This window comes from Argiope bruennichi, chromosome X2, assembly GCF_947563725.1.
Source record: "Argiope bruennichi chromosome X2, qqArgBrue1.1, whole genome shotgun sequence".
Taxonomy (NCBI): domain Eukaryota; kingdom Metazoa; phylum Arthropoda; class Arachnida; order Araneae; family Araneidae; genus Argiope; species Argiope bruennichi.
Genome location: NC_079163.1, coordinates 19,614,101 through 19,626,953, shown reverse-complemented (window position 1 = coordinate 19,626,953; position 12,853 = coordinate 19,614,101). Strand labels below are relative to the sequence as shown.

At 27.8% G+C, this 12,853-nt stretch overlaps 1 protein-coding gene across 1 annotated transcript in view; it reads right to left on the bottom strand.

The window, feature by feature from the left end:
* The window catches only part of LOC129959651 (glycine receptor subunit alpha-1-like), a 140,803-nt gene that overhangs the window by 28,997 nt on the left and 98,953 nt on the right, over positions 1-12,853 (bottom strand). The window lies entirely within an intron of this gene.

Here is a 12,853-nt window from a genome sequence, read left to right as displayed (position 1 = left end):
TAAATGCAATAATCATTATCAATAACAATTAAGCAAATTGCATAAATACTTCTTACATATTTTGAGTGTGATGGATATTTTTATTAAAAACTGCAGGATGAGTTACTTTTATGTGCTCTGTTGTGAACATGCAAATGTCAAAGGTATTGAATTTCATTGAATAATTTGAGTTAAAATTGTGATAATTAATTTTTTGCATTTAACATTTATTCATTGTATCGTTAATATTTCTTCCCTATCAGATAAGTTTTAATAGAAATCATTCACGTTTATTTTAAACCGGATTAATTAAATTGTGAAACACGATATAAAACATGAATACAGAACTTCTAAATAGTTATCATTTAACATTGCTTAAAATATATATTTATTGCAGAGACACAAAAATTTACTCAAAATGGTTGCAAAGAGAACAGCGATTAAAAAAAACATTCGGAAAATATTTAAAAAAATAAGCAAAGAAGTAATATAAAACCCAAGACCATTTTTTGAGACTTTATTACGATTAGTTACTTAAAAACTAGCGAAATATGAATAAGTATATCCTTTTGCTTGGTTCAGAACATACTATGATTAATGGCTATTTGGAATCAATCTTTAGACATTATTTATTATCGTCAAAAATATACAAGTTTATTTACATATTTTCAAAATCAAGAAGAAAAAAAAACAAAGTTAATTGTTTTTTCCCCTCTAAAAAACTTAAAACAATTAATTTGTTCAAATTTTGTAAATTTGTGGTTATGCCATTCCACTGATTACTTAGAGCAAAGTTACTAAAGCATCTGTATACATTATATGAAGCAATATTCCAAAGAATGTTCTTTGATGTTAGGCGTTTTCGTAATATTTCAAGGAGTGAAAGTACAAAAGCTTTTAAATAAATATATCGTTCTTCCAGAAAAATGATGAAACTTATTTTATTGTAAACAGTAAAATCCATTTATCAGCAGTGGCAGAAACGATTTTGTGCAGCGCTCGTGAAAAGAGCGATTCTTAGTAATACTGGTGACAGAGATTATTCTCGGAATACTGATGACACTAAGCCCGTTTTCAAGATTCAAGCTATTGCTTGTTACAATATTTCAGATGTGTTTTTTATCTGTAATAATAAATAGTATTTTGTCCAAACGATGAAATATTCTCTGTGTTCAACTCAGGACATATTTCTTATCCTTACCCTTATTTTCTGATTGTAGCAGTTACATCTCTGCTATCTTGTCTATTGATGCAACAGATGGCGTTATATTATTAACATCAGGTATATTTCCCATGATCCTTCTTGGGAATCATTATTAGATTGTATTCGAAGTGAGTGTCGTGTGTTTTCGTGTTCGTGTTTGTTTTGTCTTGTGAAATATGGAACTTAGAAAATATTTAATTAACTGTTCCCGAAAGTGGTCTATTATTTTTATCTCTATCATAATGAAGTAATCAAGAGTCTCGTACCTCTACATAATGATAAAGTTTATTATGTTAAATAAATTTTAGGTCAAACATACTTCCTTTGTACATTGTGGAAATTGATGAGGGATTGTTTCAAGTAATGCCTTTCTCATAAACCCCTTGTATAAAAATTACGAAGTTCGTCCCAAACTAGTTTTCATGTAACATGACGTTAAACTAACTAAAACAAACAAGGAGATATCTCTTGCGTTATCTAATGCTTAGATAAGTAATTAATTCCTTGAAATAAGCTTCTAAAAGTGAGCGTTTTGTTTTTGGCTAACAGCATATTACACAACCAAATATGTTTTTTATTTATTTTCTGTAATTCAGAAACAATTCTTTAATAATTACATAGATAATGTAGTATCAGGGAGACAAGCTTAGCTCGGAATTTTTTTTTCTTTGGAAAATCGTGTCTTTTTTTCTGAGAAAATATTTAGATATGAATTACATACTGATGACATAAGAATATTTTTCAGTCTTACCTACATATGAGCTGTCATTTAGATAAAAAAAAATTATGAATGCACTCAGTTTAACATGCTATTTGAAACAATCTGCTTTATTACCGTATTCATTTTATAGTTTATCTATCGTTACTTATATTTTTGAATTTACACTCAGTTTTACAATGGTGAAATTGGGTTCGAGATGCGCTATATAACATTGTCAACATGAGAGCATATATAAAAAAAAGTCTAATAGTTATTAAAAAAATATTTTTTTTATGTGTGCAAAATCGCGTTTTTTCAGGAAATACACCTATATAGACAAACTTAAAGAGCAAAAATATTAAATATAAATGCATAGGTAAAAAATAAAACAAATAGCGCGACTCGAACTGAGGGCCTGAAACACGTGCCAGCCATATTGCTCTGACCACCATATTGCACTGCTCACACTTCGAAGCGGAAATTGAATAAACTTATTATAATAGTTAATTATAAAATAAAGTTTTTTTTTATTAAAATCGCATTTTTTTAGGAAAGACACCTATATAGATAAACTTAGAAAGCAAAACTTTATCTAAATAATAAAAAAAAAACTTGATCCACATTGTTGGAGCCATTTCCGAGATACACGATATAAATATGTATACATTAATTGTTCGTTTAAAAATATAATATTTATACTATTCTAACAACCGTTTATAATGAAATAGAACAAGCTAGTCATAATAGTTTACCTTGTTTACAATTATTGTTTGTGTAGGTTCAGAGCTGGAATATCATTTAACACATACAACTGAAATAGAACTGTCTCTTAAATACAACGCAAACAGTACATAAAAAATTAACAAAGCTGTTCTGAAACTTTTCGAAGAATTGATATGAAAATTTTAATAAAAAATGAAGTTTTCTGATTAGAAAAATCGAAAACTCTTTAATATGAGTCATCAGATGTTACATTTTACTCGAGACATTCGAAGAATACTGTAAAAAATAAAAATTCATGAAAATGCCTTAATCGATTTTTGCGCTTTTAATATTAAGATATTACAAAACCCATGGAATAACTTCATAATAATAGGAAGAATCGATACGTTTTATTCATACTTAAAATCTGAAAATGAATGTACTCAATTTTGAGAAAGTAACTTGTTGCGAAAAATTTAATAAACACATCGAATAGTGTCAGCTGTCATAAAACTACCGAACTTTTATGGATGAAAATTTATTCTGCCTTTTTTGCTACTTGTTTGAGTTATAATTTCCATTTTTGGGATATATCCAAAAATGAAGGCAATCAAAATATTGAAAATAAATGAAAGAAGAACTTAGTGAATAACTTAAATTGATCTACATAATAATCAATATTGCTCCAATTTGGCCAACGATATTTCTGCACTTTATTATACAAATCATAACGAGGTTATTGATAGGTTAGTTTTATCATATAATTCCTTTCTGAAAATTCCATGTAGAGATTTTTGTGGGAGATTGCAGTGTTTTTGCTCTTCGCGTAATCCACTATGATCGATTGTTTCAAGATAGAAATAATTTTCGCACAGATAAGTAGCACAAATTTCTCTCCGTAACTATCTTTTTTTTTCGCTTTATTTAGTTGGGAGAGGAATCTATTGAAGATTATAATCTCACGTGGTTAGAAATAATCAAGTATGGTACTCTCCGATACGTGATATATTAAAGGGAATTAACAAATACATAATGGACGCTAAATGCTCTCATTTCAAAATTTGGATTTTCAGCATGGCTTATTAAAAATTAATTCGTATAACTATTTCAAATTTGGAAAGTTAATAACAGCAATTAAGTTGTATGCATGACATGAAATGAAATCAACTTGATTAGCTACTTTATTCTAATTATAGTTTATCTCAATAAATAGACTCGTCCATCCGTATTCATATGCATGTACTGTGACGAGTAGTACAACAGTATATATTAGACAGCGCAGAAAATGTATGGTAATAGAACAATATACCATACATTTAGTCCATCATTATACGATGTACTATATATTTAGCCATGGTACGATGCATCATGGAATAAATCTTCTCTGGTACCAGAATGGTGTATCATAGCAATTGTAAAGCACATTCTGAAGGAAACATTACATCTTGATGGATGAAGGCAAAATTTATTTTATTCTAAACATATGAAGGAGTCACTACATGGTACCGTCTACGAAACTGCATAAGATATTTTTGAAGTCATGTATCACTTCATCCAAAACATCCGCGTGACTGGTTCAGCAATTAACTGGGTTAAAAAAAATAAAATTTTCAAATAAGTACTTATGCTTTATCATCATTGATTATATAGTTGCCACAAATTTCCCACCCTCGTATATTTTAGCATTTTGTTTCTTACAGAGAATGAAATAATGCAGACTTTTGTTAGTAAAATTTTGAGATATTTAATAAGTCACAAATTTCGACAACAGAAAATTTCATAAGGTGAAAATATTTAACTAATAAAATGTATTTAAAATTGAAGCTTTTTATTATTTCATGCAAATTGTTAAGATGTGATAAATCCTATAATCCTAATCAGTAATAGTTTAATACGAAAGAAAAATTTAAAAAATATGATTTAAAATCATTAAGATGATATGGGAAACAAAGATTTGATAAAGGTTTAATGGCACATTAACAAAAGATTCGAAATATTCATGAAATTCGGTTAAAGTATCAAATAAACTCAAAACTTAGGAGAATTTAAAAAATTTGATTTGATTTTTTAATTATTCTCTTTAATTTTTGTTGAACTTGACATGTTTCATCTCAGCTTTGAAGTGTTCCAATGCCGCAATAGAAGACTGAATCATTTTCTGCCCTTTGTCCGTAATGAGCTTTTTTATCGCAAGAATTTTACTACAAAGTTTTTAATAAAGCATCTCCTTTGTTCTGAAATAAAACATGCTTCAGTGAAAAAAACAGAAAGAAAAAGAAATATAATTCATAACAAATGAAACACAACCCTTTATTCCAATAAAATTAAAGAGAAACGCTATAATAATTCATCCCGAACAAGTCAGCATTTTTTTTCCCATCTGCTAATACTTTTTTCTCCGGTTTTCTAAGAAGGGACAAATCATAAGCTTCAAAATGATAGTTCTTTTCAAGCTCAAGTGAAAACAGTGTATACTAAGTTTTGTTATTTGGAATTTATGGTGTTATTCTTGCCAGCATTGGCGCCTATTTAATAAATGAATGGTGGAAGACTCGACACCTTTTTTGCAGCTCTTCTTGTCTTTGCCAAATCTATAAAAACTTCAAAAACAAGAGAGTCAAAAGAAGGTGAAATAAAAGCCCACTTGTTCTCAGATTTTCTTGCCATCGGGTTTCTCTTCTACGAGTCCAAAATATACCAAACGTAGGACTTCATAGAAAGTGTTACATAAGAGGTCATTGAATGACACTAGGACTTGATATGTTTTGACGGATTGTTGGCTGATAACCAATATATCCGTGTTCTGAGAACAAATGCCATTGCCCACCTATCATCCATTTTTACTTCTACCATTTTAACATAAGTATTAAGGTATAACCGGAATCGGCACTAATACATCGCTAACCCAGGTAGCACATCCTCATTTACAATATTATACAATATTGTGCTCTATTGTATTATATCATTTAATATTCAACAATATGATGCAATATTACGATTATTGTTTAATATCATACAATATTGTACATTATATGTGTGCTACTAGGGAATTGGGGCAGAAATCTTTTATATGATCACATTAACTAACCTTTAATATTTTTAATACTTATAATTGCTGATGATACATTAATTGGCTAAGTATAATATTGAAATGCCGAATGTCTGGCGCCGACTTGCTTATTGTATTAAAGTATATGTTTAAGTAAAAAAATTTAAAAATGAAATATGGAAAAAAATTACTTTTAATAGGCAGTTGAATTAAACATTAACAAATATGACACAAAATATTTTGGATATTGAGCAAATATCCTTTCAAAATCTTTAGGATTATCACTTTTAAACAAAATGAACACGATTCTTCAGAAATTTTAGTTATTTTAATTCTTTTCATTGACTTAGAGTTTATCTGAATTAGAAGAATAGTAGTCAAATGCTACTATGTCCGGCGTCAATTTTATTACCGTTGGATAATACTTTCTTGTAATAATTTTTTAAATTGTATTTTGCTGATATATGACAAAGGCAACTGCTTTTACAATAACTATTGATATTTCTGTCTTTTGTAAACATGGATTTTAAAAACAATTACATGAACAAGTATTTATTGTCCATGTTAACAAAGGAAGAAATGTGCATTTCTCATTTGTTTAATTGTATATTAAAGTAATAATTTTAAGGGTGATTAAGTTGAATCAAACACACCCAAAAACAATAGCAAATAGACTTGATTCTTTATATTTTCTCTTTGTTTGTTTTTTAACAGAGACAAAAATTCAGTCTTGCGAACTAACTTACGTCTATGGTAACTAACGTGTTTGTAAGACTAAAAAAAATGTTGAGAAACAGAAATATTGTTGGATGGAGTACTTGTGAAGTAAATAGAATGAACACTGACAGAAGTAAAAAAAAAACAAAAAAAAAAAAAAAACTAATAATAAATTTCACTCTTGAGATGAAATAAAATGCGCTGAAGTGTAAATCGTTTCTTCTTCGACACAACTGATGAGCAATAGTTCAAAAAAATAAATGAGTAAAAGTAATATTACAGCAAGCGAATCTGACCGAATCAGTGTTGGGTTCACATACTGAATACATAGTTATTACATATTGTTCAGTGTTGGGTTCACATACTGAATTCATAGTTATTAAATATTGTTCAGTGTTGGGTTCACATACTGAATACATAGTTATTACATATTGTTCAGTGTTGGGTTCACATATTGAATTCATAGTTATTACATATTGTTCAGTGTTGGGTTCATATATTGAATAATTAGTTATACACATACTTCAGTGCTGGGTTCACATACTGAATGCGTAGTTATAAAATATTGTTCAGTGTTTTGTTCACATATTGAAACGTTTTATGAATATACTGAAATCATTTAATTTGATGGATAGAATTAACATTGATTCAGATATTACACAGTAATTTATCATTGAATAATTTAACATTAAACTGATAAAATAGTTTACCTTTCCTAAATACAGATATAATGAGAGAGAGATATTTTTAACTTTATGGAAAGTTGTTAGACACTTCGATGATTTTCACATCAAATAACGTATTTTATTTTGATAATAGGAATCAGCTCCCAGGTTTTGATTGTATTGAATTATTTTTAATGGATTTATTTTTGAGTGGGTATTTATTTACTTTTCTTTGTTAGCAAGCTTTATAAAAAGATTTTATCTTTTTTAACGAATGCTCAAATTTAAAAATAAAGAAAATCTGAAAAGTATTAAGGCATTGTGTATATTTTTGTTGTATAAGATAAAATTTAGATTGGCAATTATAAAAGATTTATCAGTAAAGAAAGCTGTAAAAAACTAATGTTATTACAAAAGACAAAGACATTTCAAGGTTTAAAAAACAGGACACTTTTATTCACCACGGCTAGTTGAAGAATAACGTTTATCCGCTACTAATTTAATCATTCGAAGAAAAAATAAATAAAAAGAACAGTTGAAAATATTCTGCCTGCTAGAATAATAAAAATCAGCTACGTTGGCAGTTAAGACAGCTTTATCAAAATAAGGTTAAAGTGTATAAACAAAGGGCAGACGAGAAAGAAGTTACACATAAATGCGAGTGATTTCCATCGTGGGTTTCTTTTATATGATTTGGAGCGCTTTTACAGTTTTACAGCTGATAATTCATCAATATACTATGCAATCTATTACATTACTGGAAGATTGATGGGTTGTTTTGAGTTTTGGCTCAAATGTAAGATTTGTCCGTTCTGTCCTCACGTATGTGGTTAAAACCAGAAACCTGTGGCAGAATATTTAAAGTCATTATTTGAGGAAAGATAATAATTAAAAAAATGTAAGTAAAAGATAACATTTCAGAAATACTGTACATTTAATATTTACCATTTACATTTTTTTTAAAATTATAAACTGATTTAAAACTACCGTCTTAACTGAAATTTATTTTTGATACTAGACGTTTTGAATCATTTTGATTTAAGAATGGTTTCTTTTTTCTAGATTATATATTAGGTGCTTGCATGCACTTTAATCAGAGACATCTATTGGTAAACATGCGAAGTATCTATATAAACGAAAAAGATTTTGGGTTTTACAAATTTACTATTACTTTATTGTTATCATTTTGAAAGTTTTCCATTTAGCATTATTGAGTTATTCAGTGTATAAAGACCCCATCATGTATTGCTCCAAATTGCATTTTCGGCATTCATTGCTTTTTTTGTTTGATTTGAAGAAATCTGCTGCCGAAATCCATCAGACACTTTTAGAAACATATGGCGATGCTGTTCCGGTCATATCCCAATCCCGGTTTTGGTTTCAACGGTTTAAGAGTGGTGATTTCGATGTCAATGACAAACCTGGAGAACCAAAAAAATTTGAAGCCGATCAATTGCAGACTTATTGGACGAAAATAGGAAAAGGTTGTAAAAAATGATGGATTTTTTTATGGATATATATTATACCAATTTTTTTTTCCAATAAAATGCTTTTTTAAAGTGAAAAAATGATCAAAATATATGCAAGCCCCCTAATACATTGATAGGAATATTTGAACATTTAGTTATCACAGTTGCTTCTGTCGAAGTTAGTTTGGGGTTTTATCTCAAAAGCCAGCTTTGGTCATTCTTTTAATCCGCATAAGGTTAAAAGAAGAAATATGTGACAAGAATATTTAGTCATTATTTGAGGAAAGATAATAAAAAAGCGGAGGTAGATATAACATTTCTGGAATACAACATTTAATATTTTCCATTTGCACTTTTTCCTGATTTCCTTGATCTCGTTACCGAATTAACCGAATTTAGTTTCAATACTGGATACTTTTCAAGATTTAAGAACGTTTTCTTTTTTCTAAAGTAAAAGGCATCGATAAAAATATTTGAACATTTATTTAAGTTTTTACATTCGCCGCAGTAGAAGTTGTGCTATTTTATGCAGAGGAATTTGCTGAAAACCTTTGATGAAATTTCAGGGAATCGCAGAGGACTATTTAAAGTAGCTTTCTCAAACTAGTTTAGAATGTCACCAAGGGCATCTGTTGATAGTCAATATAGTGAACTTGGGCTATTTACTGAGAGCACCACAGGTGGGACACGTTGGAATATTTGGTGACAATCGTTGAGATCTTGGAACGCAACCAACCCGAAAGGTTGGCGCCTTAACGGAACATCAAGAAGTAAACATACGATGCAGTCAAAATTCTCAAGTCTCAGCAGATAACTGACAGGCAATCTGCGGAAAGTAATTAGTTGTAAAGATGCGCTTGTGAGCTTGTGCAATGAAAGAAAAACAGCGACAGCAACGTCTGAGATGTCTGAGATGCAGAATGGAATAAATTATTTTTACAATTTTAAATCTTTTCTTTATTAAGTACTGCTGTGACCTACTTCCATACATAAAGAACTTCTCAGAAACCTGAATCTCAAAATGTTTGACGTGAAATTGGAGAATTAAGATAGAAGCTCACCCTCCAAAATACACATTGCTTTTAAACTGTTGCAACTTAAAGTTGTTTATAGAAGGGATATGGCCTTTTTCGCTTATGTTAGTGATTAATAATGGTATAAAACTGTAATAAATACATTTGTAATATAGGTTTTTCCTTAACTAAATAATATACGGTGACTTTTAATTAACTAATAACTTTGAATTGAAATTACTTTAAGAACTCTGCTAGTTATGGCTATGAATACGTGCAAAGGGAAAATAATGAATGGAAATTCTTTAACTCATTCCTTTTACAGTATGTCATTCCTATGTCCTCCTATTCAACCAATAACCACATTTTATAGTCAAAAATTAGTATTAATGTATAAAAAATACAAAACCATTTCTCTGGAAAAACGCTCCAACATTAGCAACACTGTCATATGCCTTCAGGGCCATTGGTGTAATATCTAACAAAACACTTTCAGTTATGTTCAGTTGATTGCAAGCGTTTGTTTAAAAGCTGCATTATTATGGTATCTATCGAAGTTCTTACTCAGTTAACAATATTCATTTAATTTCATTACCATGTTCTTTCCAATGAAAAATCTGTATTACTATAAGCAACGAATTATAAGTTGTTTGAGTTCAAAATTATAGGTTAATTAAAACTCGTATTCTCATTTTTAGTCTTTTTTTTCCTCCAAAAGCTCTAAAAGTATTTCTAAATATTTTTTTTTTTTGGCTATGAACATAACAAGCAATTTACAACTATATTAATAATGCATAGCAGTAATGTTTATAAATGGATAAGTATTTCAAATTTGATTAATTAACATTTAAAGTTACAGCTAAAATTATCATATCCTTTGAAGCATTGTCATTATTGAATTTAAAATGTCTTACCAAACATAAAATATCATAATCAAATCATATAAATACGGTAAAGCAGATTTTATAAATTCAAGACGAAAATTGCATTTGATAATTTATAGGAGCCCAAATAAAGTCATTTAATGTTGTTATGACACATTTATGACAGTCATTTATGCTGTTATGACGTCAAATGTACAATAGCTATTTAATTTTCAATTTATTGAGCATTTTGCAAGAGTAAAAGAGTATGTGAAGATACCTCGCAGTGTAAGATAATGTACAATTATGTAGATTGCGCAATATCATGTGATTATGACATCATTTCCTGAAAGAAACACCTACGAGTTCAACATTCTGCTCAAACTGGTAGTGGACAAGTATCTCGAGATTCCAATTATCTAAGTCTTTATCAGAACCATCACCGATTCAGAAGATTCGCAGCTCAAATTTAAATTGGAACTTATTATAAGATTAAACTAATCAGACTTTCGCATTAATTATTTATTCGCTTGCCAAAAAAGGAATATTTAGAAATAAGTACGTCGTCACAATATTTGGTCCAATTTTTACAATCTATCTAAAATTTAATCCAAAGAGTAGATCTGATACTGAAATCATATGATAAAAAAGATACATCATTGATCGAATGATCTAAATGATTATAATGGCAGTCTATTAACTCAGATCACTGGTTTCAGCCATTTTCGAGACTATTAAATAATTCTCAAATATTGTTGTTTCCGACAAAAATAAAGGAAAACAATTAGAAGTTCTCATTTATTTACTTCTGTTGATCCATTTGCAGCAGTTAAGGAAATTAAAAACCGACATTGATCTTGTTGAAAGCAAATATTTTTTCTTGTTGAAAAGTAACAAGCTTGGTTCAAATTTGCATAAAAGTCATTCATTTATTTGCTGCCATCGTTGCAAAGTATGCGTGTTTTTACTTTTGTAATTTTCCAATGTCAAGCATTTTTAAGAAAGGGAAAAACATTCAATCTAATGATTGCTTTGAACATGGATACACTTAGCAAATAGAGCATTTTAACTTAGGAAATACTTAGCCAACAATAAAATTGATCAGTATTCTTTACAGTCAACCTTTAATATCTTTCTTTTTTAAATATTTACTCACCTTTAAAAATAAAATCCAGCTATGATAAAATGTTTAGAATTTACGGGAAGAATACACAAAACATTCTTTCATGCATTGTTTTATTACTTCAGAGAAAGAAGTATACATTCATTCAATCAACGACGTGAGGAGTGAAAAACAACAGAATGCCGTGTAAGTGGTGTATTTTTAACTTCACACGCCAGAGAAATGTTCAGAAAGTTTTTTTTTTTTTTTTTTTTTTTTGACCGCAGGTTAAGAAATGATTTTTTATCTGCCTATTTTGGTTTGCATAAAATTATGAAATCCATACCGAAATGTTAAAAAAGTCATTACTATTAACAGGGGAAAAGATTGTTTAGAATTTACTTATTTTTAAGTTTTAATTATTTACTTATAGTTTTGAGTTTACTTATTAAATTTTATTTACTTATTTTTTTAAGTTTATTTATTAAATTTTATTTACTTATATTTTTAAGTTTACTTATTAAATTTTATTTACTTACAGTTTTAAGTTTACTTATTAAATTTTATTTACTTATAGTTTTCAGTTTACTTATTAAATTTTATTTACTTATTTTTTTAAGTTTACTTATTAAATTTTATTTACTTATATTTTTAAGTTTACTTATTAAATTTTATTTACTTACAGTTTTAAGTTTACTTATTAAATTTTATTTACTTATAGTTTTCAGTGTACTTATTAAATTTTATTTACTTATTTTTTTAAGTTTACTTATTAAATTTTATTTACTTATATTTTTAAGTTTACTTATTAAATTTTATTTACTTACAGTTTTAAGTTTACTTATTAAATTTTATTTACTTATAGTTTTCAGTTTACTTATTAAATTTTATTTACTTATTTTTTTAAGTTTACTTATTAAATTTTAATGACTTATATTTTTAAGTTTACTTATTAAATTTTATTTACTTACAGTTTTAAGTTTACTTATTAAATTTTATTTACTTATATTTTTAAGTTTACTTATTAAATTTTATTTACTTACATTTTTAAGTTTACTTATTAAATTTTATTTACTTACATTTTTAAGTTTATTTATTAAATTTTATTTACTTACATTTTTAAGTTTACTTATTAAATTTTATTTACTTACATTTTTAAGTTTACTTATTAAATTTTATTTACTTACATTTTTAAGTTTACTTATTAAATTTTATTTACTTATAGTTTTAAGTTTACTTATTAAATTTTATTTACTTATAGTTTTCAGTTTACTTATTAAACTAATTTTCACTTTCTCATATACGAATTACAAAGAAAGTATTGTAATCGTCAAAATTTTTGAACTCGGAATTTTGACGAATCTCCACGTTCTCTGAGTTCGAAACACTC